The following is an 11,049-nucleotide window of genomic DNA, read 5'->3' as shown; positions in this document are numbered from 1 at the left end:
CAGGTGAAACCTGCAAAGGCTATGATGGCGAAAGGAACCACGCCAGATGTTGGGAACTCGTTCATAATTGACACGGGCGCCACGGTTCATATGTGCCCGCACAGAGGACTATTTTCGACGTTGAAGAAGCAAAGCTTCACTGTGAAACAGCCCAACGGTCAGGAGTTGGAAGCGACTGGAATTGGGACTGTGTATCTTGAGAGTCTGAACTTGACTATAAATGATGTTTACCTGGTTCCAGAACTGAGATTTAATCTGCTGAGCGTGTCGCAGATTGCAAAGAAAGGACTGAAACTGTCCTATGATGCTAAAAGCTGCAAGATCTACAAAGATGGAGAACTGTTTCTTACTGCCAAAGAGAAAGATGGACTGTATTTGTTGACTTTTGATCAAAGTGATTACATGAAATGTAATTCTTCTGTTTCTAACGAAATCTCTCTTGCAGGTGTGACTAGTGTGAGCACCAGGAAGGTGACCAAGACCAAGAAGGTCGACAGAGCATTTCAGCGGGTGTATGCTGATGTGATTGGTCCTCTAGAACCATCTAGAGGCGGTGCACGATTTTACCTTGTGTGTGTGGATTGTTTCACTAATTATTCTTGGGTTTATATGATGGAGAAACCGCAAGAAACTTTAGAAAAGTTTCAGGAGTTTTGTGACAAGGTTAAAAATATGCATGATGCTAACATTGATTGTCTTTTCACAGATGACAAACAAGTTTTTCTGTTACAGAAGTTTCAGAAGTTCCTGGATGGAAAAGGGATAGACCACAAAGTTGCAGTTTCGCAAGAAGCATGGAACAGGGGGGTCTGTGTGAGAGTGAACAAAGAATTGCAAAAGGGGATGAATGCGCAATTGCTAAGTTCACATTTGTCACATGAATATTGGGCCGAATCACTAGCGTCCTATCTTCATGTGTGGTTGAGAAAAGTCTCAACAGAGTTGGGATGTTCTCCTTTTGAGAAGCTGTTCAATAGAAAACCTTCTGTTGCCTATTTTAAGGTTTTCGGGTCTCATGTGAGAACAGAAGCTCCAGGTGGAGTAAAGAATGCCAGAGGCATTTTTGTGGGATATGAAAAGGGTCTCTACAGAGTAATTTTGTCTGAATCTGGTCAGGTGATTCTCACAAAGTTCCTAGAGAGTGCTCCAGAGCAAGAGCGGGTTGTAGAACACACATTTCCCACAGGAAACGATTCAGATGATGATGATGATTTTTCTGATGTCACAGATTACAGTGGTACTGATGATGACATTGATAGCTCAGAGAGTTCAGTTGTAACAGTCATTGAGAGAAAATCTCACACAATGGATAGACCTTCACAGATGGAGGAAGAACCACTGTTTACTATTGGATCTGGTTCTCCTAAGAGTCCAGAGGCTCAACCAGTGAGCAGAGATGATCAGCACCTCATACGCAGGTCTGAGAGAGTTACAAAGGGTGTACCACCAAAGAGGTACTCAAAAGAGTTTGCTAACTTAGCTGTTGCGTGTGTTGCTATTGTTAACAACTCAAAGCAGGTTAAAGCAGTGTCTAAGTCAGAGACAAAGACACAAAAGAGAGTAGCTAGCCAAGGTAATGCAGAAGAACTCATTCCTTGGAAGCCAGACAACCAGAGAGGTACACTGGTGAAACCAGTGGTGGGGAGTTCCAAGGGTGGAACTGAAACAACAGGGGACTGTTATCTGTATAACATCTGTTTGTTCTCTTCTCTGGATAATGTTTTGCCATTTGATGCTTTTGGGGGAGGATGTTGGGAAAAAGCACCAAGGCAAAAGCCAGCTCCAGATGGCTGGAATGCAAAACAGTGCAGATGTACTGTTGGAGAAAAGGTGGAGCCTATTCTCTGTACTGAGCACCGGATGTTAGCTCAGTGTGTCATATGATCTGTACTGGAAGTACAGGGGAGGAGTGAGTGACTCTTCTGATGGAGACTGAAGGGAACAGTCACATTTCTATGTACTGTTGAGTGACAGGATTAAAACATGTAGAAAGGACTCCTGTCTGTCTCATTTCTCCTCCCTGGGAGAATGCAGGGAGGGAGGAAGGAGGAGGGTGTGTCCTGCTCACGTTTGAGGAGGATCGCCGGTTTGTTTACCTAGCCTGCCGGGAGTCGCAGACGGACGGTAAACAACAGTATCTCGCTCAATTTCCTCGGGGGAGGCCAGGTACCTCTGCCTGTGGGCTGATGATACTGACACTCCCATCCATCTTCCCCCCACCTCAAGAAATAAAGAAGATAACAGATGTGAATAAGTTTATAGTGCCCTCTGTTTTCATGTGATGGGTAGAACTTCTGTTGCTATTTCCTGTTTCTGAACTATGTAATTAAATAAGTTACATGCCCAGTTTTGCACCTCCTAAAGTGTCTGCCCCCTCCCCCGAAACTGACACTTGTCCTTCTGTTCATCACCCTGCTACTTCTTTGGTAAGAATCACTTATGGCTCTTTGCAGCAAGTCACTGAAAAAGCAAAAATAAAACAATTCAGTGCATGCTTTCAGAGACAGCATTTGTAAACGACAGTAAAACAGGTTCCAAAATGAGGACATTTCAGACATCTGGCTCTCCATGTGAATAGTATCACCTGCATTGGGACATGCACCCGTGTGGCTGAATGCAACATCTTCTCTTTAAGCTGCAAAATGTCACATGAAGGAAAACTTCCTTCATTTCTAGTATTAATATTTTGGCGTTGTGATGACTAGCCGCCTTTTTTCAAGAGAATGTGATGGTTCTCCCATTGCCCAGAACAAGGTGTTATAGGAATTCTAAGGTCTCATATATAAAAATAATCCATTCATAAATGTACAAGGTAAACACATACCTAAGTATATGAGCCACATGTCTAAAATAGTGCTCTTGGATACCCCATAAGGCAGTGGTGTCCAAACTTTTTTTCAAAGAGGGCCAGATTTGATGAAGTGAAGGGCCATGAAGGGGCCAACCAAAGTTGCTAACCTTTTTTTAGGATTGAAGTTGTTGACCTTTTTTATGATTTTACCCTGGGAAATAAACTGCCACAGGGGCCGCATTAAACCGACTAGCAGGCCAGATTAAGCCCCTGAAACGGACTTTGTACATGCCTGCCATAAGAGTGTGTGTGTGTGTGGATGCACTCAAGTGCAGCACAATCTGTGGGTTCTGTTGTGTTCCTCGGGGCTTATTCCCTAATTCCCTTATTTTCTTTTGTGCATCTCACTGGCAAGCCACGAGATGGAGCTCTAAGAATCATTGAAGATGGTCGATGTTACTTGAGGAGTAATTATTTGTTCCATAGTGACCATCTGGATCCTGTGGCAACTTCAGGTATTGCACTTAGAGTAGATCTCACCCAAACCTTGTGGAGACTGTTGTAAGAAGAACCTTTGCTTGACCAGTGCTACACAGAGGAAGCACAATACTTTAAAGTTCCTACTTTCCTGCCCAACTCCAAGCAGGAATAGCACCCTCCCACCAGGGCTGCATCACATGTCTTTGTCATGCAAATGCATGAAGCACCGGAATGGGTTTACCTGGCTTGAGCTGTGCTGCCTCCAGAGGCTGGGGGAGCTATGGGGCTGCCCAGCACATAACAGCAACACTGTCACTGTGCATGTGTCTGCTTGCATGCAAGGGGGAGGCAGAGGCTGGTGGCTGCACCCAGAACAACACCAAATGCTGGTGGGAACTGAGGAAGCAATTGCTGCTGTGGGATCTATCAAGGGCAGTCTGCTCTGGGCACCCAATACTCTGGAGCTGGGCTTGTGTCCTTCAGTATATCAATGTGAACCCATCGTCACTTACTATTAAGGGACGGAGGGAATGTTGCCCTTCTAGATTTGTTCTCCAGATCCCCAAAAGTAGCCTCTGTGACAAAATGCATTCATCATACAAACTTAGAAATGAATCCTGAGCACAGGAATGCAAGGCAGTGATTCGAGCATGAAAGATTCAAGAACATGGCATAAAAATTCTCAAGGTTTTCTGTAGTATAATCAGGGTTTGATGTAAGGTTTGATGAGGCCCTAAGCTACTGAAGGTAATGGGGCCCTTTATTTGTCCAGCTGTCCTTTGTCAACAACAAATTGTTGCTGTTTTTTTGTGTTGAATATATGCTATATGGAAATGTATGGACCTCATAGGTACCTAAAGCCATTTGCACATAACAAAATATGTATTTTATCAAAGTAATTGTTGAACTGAAATACAATTAAGAAGAAGTATATTAATAGTGAAATACAATTAAGAAGAAGTATAGCTTCTTAAGCCATAGCTTGTTTAGCTTATACATAAATCCAGCACTGTCTGTGACAAAATGCATTCATCATACAAATTTATAAATGAATCCTGAGCACAGGAATGCAAGGCAGTGATTTGAGCATGAAAGATTCAAGAACATGGCATAAAAATTCTCAAGGTTTTCTGTAGCATAATGATTATTGCCTCACAGGGGAAATGAAACTTCTTCATCAATGACAATACAAGAGAGGAGGAAGAAAAGAATAGATTGATGAGGAGTATTTCTCCGCAACTGATGCTGGCAGTCAGGATGTAGAATTATCTGGGCTTCATCCAAAGATCATAATTCCTAGAAGGCTTGGCATTTTTCCAGCACTTTTTCCTGAAATGAAATGTAGGTCAGTACAGGGTGCTGAAGTGTAAAAGAAGCAGGAGACAAAAGCACAGAGTACTTTTTGATGAACAAAAGTATTAATAATCTTCCCCAAATGTATGAGATTGCATCATGGCAGATAAGTGGAAATAATTAATATCTTTGCCTTCTCTTTGTGACTTGGGACACCTGCCTGAACTATTGGAAGAGTTGGCCAGCTTTAGTGTGGGCAGACCTGGGTTTGCCTCATAATTTTATAGGCATACTGTGTAAATTGAGAGATTATGCATAGGAATTTGTGTATAGAGAGGGCTGTTTGACTTTTGATCTCTACCATAATGTTTTTTACAAACAGACTGTACATAAAGTTTGAAAATTTTGAACCTGTTTGTAATCTTCAACTGGGGAAAAAACGAGCAAGAAAAAAATGACAGAATTACCACCAGTGTCTTGTAGCCATTTTTTTCCTCCTGTGACAATTTGTCGACGGTCTGTTTCAATGTGGTTACAGCAGTTATTGCAAGCTTTGAAGCAGAGTATTTTTCAAGAGCACTCTTCACATCGGACTCTGATCCATGAAGCATTAGAGACATAATATCTTGAACAACTGCACACTGATAAGAAGAAGCTAGGAATAAAAAAAATAAATAAAAACCAAACAGATTTTTTAAAAATGCATGCTTTATTTAAACCCTTTGTGGTGGCTCACCTGAGAATGCACTACCTCTGATGTGGTGTGGATACCAATTACAACTCTGTAGAGTTGTGGTGGGAGAAACATTCCTTCTGCTGACACTACATGAGGGAAGAGTGTAATGCTTACTTGCTCATTGCTATGTTTTCATGCCAGGGACATGAAGCCATGATGAAAGGGTGGCACACTCACTGGAAGTGGTGTATTCAGGAAGGACCAGTCAAACATTAAGCTTCCTCTGCGTAGCACTGCCTCCCCCCAGAAAACACAAAAAACACTTTGGCCCAGCTTTCCTCTGAGCTGAGTAACTTCTAAACTGGATCCCACTGAGTACGACACTGGAGCTCACAACAGAATGCAGATGTCACTACTAGAGCCAACATAAACTGGCGGTGCCTCATGTAACTCACTGACCGTCACATTCACAGATCTTTTCCTGTGTGCTGCCAGGCAGTAAAACAAAAGCAACTAAACACAATTAGTAAACACAATTACTAGGGAGTAAGCCTCATGAATCACAATGGGATCTGCTCCTGAGAGAACTTGGGTTGGGTTGTGCTTGAGCGCAGGGCCCTCTCAAGAGTTAGTCCAAGTGAACTCCTTGTCTCCTTGTTCTGGGCACTGAGAGGACCACCCCATTTTCCTGAAGTAAGTAGGTGGGTCATAGTGCTAGAATACTACGACCAGCCTTTTTGAGAACTATTCTTTCTTCTTCCTGAACCCACACACTTCTTTCCTTCACGCTCCTTCCACTGTCACAGCTCCTCTGAACCCAACTGTTCTTCCAGATGCACAAGCAATCCTTGCTAATTCGCATCAACACAGTCAGAGCCAGTAATTTCATAGAATCAGAGAATTGGAAGGGAACCTGAGGATCATCTAGTCCAACCCCCTGCAATACAGGAATAATAATAATAATAATAATAATAATAATTTATTATTTATACCCCGCCCATCTGGCTGGGTTTCCCCAGCCACTCTGGGCGGCTTCCAAAAGAATATTAAAATACTATGTTACATCAAACATTAAAAGCTTCCCTAAACAGGGCTGCCTTCAGATGTCTTCTAAAAGTCTGGTAGTTGTTGTTCTCTTTGACATCTGGTGGGAGGGCGTTCCACAGGGAGGGCGCCACTACCGAGAAGGCCCTCTGCCTGGTTCCCTGTAACTTGGCTTCTCGCAGTGAGGGAACTGCCAGAAGGCCCTCGGTGCTGGACCTCAGTGTCCGGGTAGAACGATGGAGGTGGAGACGCTCCTTCAGGTATACTGGACCGAGGCCGTTTAGGGCTTTAAAGGTCAGCACCAACACTTTGAATTGTGCTCGGAAACGTACTGGGAGCCAATGTAGGTCTTTCAAGACCGGTGTTATATGGTCTCGGTGGCCGCTCCCAGTCACCAGTCTGGCTGCTGCATTCTGGATTAGTTGTAGTTTCCGGGTCACCTTCAAAGGTAGCCCCACGTAGAGCGCATTGCAGTAGTCCAAGCGGGAGATAACCAGAGCATGCACCACTCTGGCAAGGCAGTCCGCGGGCAGATAGGGTCTCAGCCTACGTACCAGATGGAGCTGGTACACAGCTGCCCTGGACACGGATTTAACCTGTGCCTCCATGGACAGCTGTGAGTCCAAAATGACTCCCAGGCTGCGCACCTGGTCCTTCAGGGGCACGGTTACCCCATTCAGGACCAGGGAATCCCCCACACCTGCCCGCCTCCTGTCCCCCAGAAACAGTACTTCTGTCTTGTCAGGATTCAATCTCAATCTGTTTGCCGCCATCCATCCTCCAACCGCCTCCAGACACTCACACAGGACTGTCACCGCCTTCACTGGTTCTGATTTGAAAGAAAGGTAGAGCTGGGTATCATCTGCATACTGATGAACACCCAGCCCAAACCCCCTGATGATCTCTCCCAGCGGCTGCATGTAGATGTTGAAAAGCATGGGAGAGAGGACAGAACCCTGAGGCACCCCACAAGTGAGAGCCCAGGGGTCTGAACACTCATCCCCCACCACCACTTTCTGAACACGGCCCAGGAGGAAGGAGCGGAACCACTGTATGACAGTGCCCCCAGCTCCCAGCCCCTCAAGACGGTCCAGAAGGATGTTATGGTCGATGGTATCAAACGCCGCTGAGAGATCCAGCAGAACTAGGAAACAGCTCTCACCTTTGTCCCTAGCCCGCCGGAGATCATCAACCAGTGCGACCAAGGCAGTTTCAGTCCCATGATGAGGCCTGAATCCCGATTGGAAGGGATCCAAATGGTCCGCTTCTTCCAGGCGTGCCTGGAGTTGTTCAGCAACCACTCGCTCAATCACCTTGCCCAAGAATGGAAGATTTGAGACTGGGCGATAGTTGGCCATCGTGGCCGCATCTAAAGATGGTTTTTTAAGAAGCGGTTTAATAACCGCCTCTTTCAGCGGGTCTGGGAAGGCTCCCTCACGGAGGGAAGCATTCACCACCCCACGAAGCCCATCGCCCAGCCCTTCCCGGCTAGCTTTTATAAGCCAGGATGGGCAAGGATCAAGGAGACAGGTGGTTGGTTTCACTCGTCCAAGCAGCCTGTCCACATCCTCGGAGGTAACAGATTGGAATTGATTCCACGCAATTTGACTAGACAGGACTCTAGCACTCTCCCGCCCCGGCCCTGCTCCCACGGTGGCGTCTACCTTTTCCCGAATCTGAGCGACTTTATCTGCAAAAAACTTTGCAAAATCATTGCAGGAGATCATGTGGCCCGTACTGGGCCCCGATGTAGCAGGTGGTTCCGCTAAATTGCGGACCACCTGAAAAAGTCTCCTGCTGCTGTTTTCTGCAGATGCAATAGAGGCGGCGAAGAATATGCAGCTGTCCCACACTCTAACCATCCAGGCTCATAAACTTGCTACTAGCGGTATCCATAATTGACCCCTTTCCACATATCGGGTGGTTTTCAGCGCTAGCTCTACTCAAAGTAGAACCATTGAAGTTAATGGATAGGATGAATTTAGGTTCCTGAATTTTGGTGGGTCTGTGTAGAACTCAGCTGAATACAACTCTTTGCATTTGGCCACCTGTGTACCTACCTTTGGGCAGGTGGTACCGTTTGCCTGAAGAGCCCGATGCCTGAAGGGTCCTGGTTTTGGAGTTCATTTCACTGAGGCTCTCTGGCACTTTGTTTACAAATGTTGCTTCTGAAGACACTGCACTGAATTGTTCTATTTTTGCTCCTTCAGTTTGTTGAGGAAATGAAGGCTATTAGTAATGCTTACCAGAGGAACAGCAACATGCCAGGGTGATGAGCAGAAGGACAAGCACTGGCTTCATGGTGGCAAAGAACGCTCTGAATATGGGTTACAGTAAGCGGCAAGCTGTTTGGGATCCTGGACTGCACAGCTCGGGTTTGTATGTGTATATATATATATATATATATATATACACACACACACACACACACACACACACACATACATACACCTGGTAGCAAGACTGGCTCCGCCCACAAAATGACAAATGAGGAAATATGCCCTTATTCACCTTGTTCTTCTCCTTATTTCCTGAGGGAGAGAAAAGATGGGCGGTCTGGTGTCTCTTGAGGGAGGGGGGGGAATGAAATCTGAAGGAGACAAGGGGCTGCTTCAAACATTGTAAAATTAATAGACAATGTGTAGGTCACCATGGCATGCCCTGTAAGGCATTTCCTTGCAAAATAAGGAAAGATTTCCCACCGCCCCCCCCCCCCAGCCAAAGGCAAGTGCATCTCCCTGTGGACTCAGGTGCAGAATGTAAATGGGGTTTTAAAATGCAAGAGGGCAAAAATGGTGTTATGAAGTGTTTAATCTGAATGTGGAAAATCCCTGCTCACATATGGAGCTCTCTGGTAGCACTGCTTGTTTCTATTTGAAAGACTGCCAGACAACAGTCTGCTGTTTGAAGGGTTTCCCGGTTTAAAGATAAAACTCACAGAAGCCATAGAAGAGAAAGCAGGGGTTTTGAAGCACCTGTTAACAGTTATTTATCTATTTATTTTATGTTGTTGTTGCTGCTGCTGCTGTTGCAATAGATTTATGAATCACCTTCTAGACCACCATCTCAAGGCAATTTACACATTAAAAAACCCAGTTAAAAGCACAAAAGAAAATACATTATGGTAAGGAGCCATTTATCCAGTTGGGAAAGCCCCTTTCTCCTCCAAGGAACTCAAGACAGCACACGTTTCTCCCCATCTGCATTTATTCTCACAACAACCCTGTGAGGTAGGTTAAGCTGAGAAACTATGACTGGCCCAAGATCACACAGTGATCTTTATAGCTCAGTGGGGTTTTCTGACCCAGCTCCCCCAGGTCCTAGTCCAACACTTTAACCACTAGAGCACACTGTGAGCACACAGCACTTGTAGAGCAAGCACACCAATCACCTGGTTAGTGTCTAACCCCTAGGGTGGAGTGCATTATATTTCCCATTAAATAATTGCATTTATTTCTAAATGTATATCTATACATATAAATGACCATGTGCAAATTTTGTGTGTCTTATTTTGACCTTCTGATGCCTTTTCTCTTCTTTGGCTATGCCTACGTGGCCATTTATTCACTGGATAGTCCTGAGAAAACAACTCTCTCTCTGCATAGCCTGCCTGCCTGGTTTAGGAGACTGGAATGTTACTGTGTATTTCTTGGTGGAAGGAGAAAATGTGCACGTAAAGAATGAAATATGTCACTTTCGCAAGTTAAATTTAATGTGCATTCTGTGCAGCTGAGGAACCTGATTCAGATGTTCTTAGATTTGCACTTTGGTGTTTTTGATTAGTTCCCCCTCCATAATTCTCTTTAAGTGTAGTAACATTCTAAATGTGTACTTCATTATGTGCATATACAAATGAAATCCAAAGACAAATGCATCTCAATATGCATCTCAATATGTGCAATTTTGAAGTTGAATGAGTGATGTTGACAATATTGCTGGATCAGGCAGCGTTTGTGTTAGGAGCTGCACAACAGGACTGCAAACTTTGCAGATCAGTGTTTCAATGTTACAAAGAGCACATGCAGGTAGGGGAATGGGATGGAAAGGGGCAGGTTATTCCACAACGCAGTTAATTTGCCCTGTATCCAAATAATCAGTATAGCTTAGGGTTTTATAGAGTTTCTGAATACAGTGGTACCTCGGGTTAAGTACTTAATTCGTTCCGGAGGTCCGTTCTTAAGCTGAAACTGTTCTTAACCTGAAGCACCACTTTAGCTAATGGGGCCTCATGCTGCTGCCGCGCCGCCAAAGCACGATTTCTGTTCTTATCCTGAAGCAAAGTTCTTAACCTGAAGCACTATTTCTGGGTTAGCAGAGTCTGTAACCTGAAGCGTATGCAACCTGAAGCGTATTTAACCTGAGGTACCACTGTACAGGGCTAGAATTGCTAACACAAATGCTGCTTCTAAATCATGTAGGTTATTAAAAGATCTGTATGTATATTTTTTCCTATTGATTTGTAGTCAAGATTGTTTCTAGAATTCCATCTCCTGGGAAGTTTATCTGGGGCCTTCTGCATTGTTATTTTGTAGGTACCACGTTAATATACATTTTATTTTCTCAGGCATTTTTTTATTATTTTCTTTTACATATGATAGAAATGGAAAAACTGTTTTAAACACGGAAACTAAATTATCCATTCTGCTGAATCTGGGAAATTCTTTTATTTTAACAGCTTTGTACTACATTCAGTAAATATGAAGGGGTGGATAAAAGCAAGTTGAGAAACCTGTCATCAGTCACCCAGAGCAAAAGCATGCTGTTC

The sequence above is a fragment of the Podarcis pityusensis genome (assembly GCF_964106645.2).
Source record: "Podarcis pityusensis genome assembly, chromosome: 1".
Lineage (NCBI taxonomy): Eukaryota > Metazoa > Chordata > Lepidosauria > Squamata > Lacertidae > Podarcis > Podarcis pityusensis.
Note: the sequence above shows the minus strand (reverse complement) of the source record.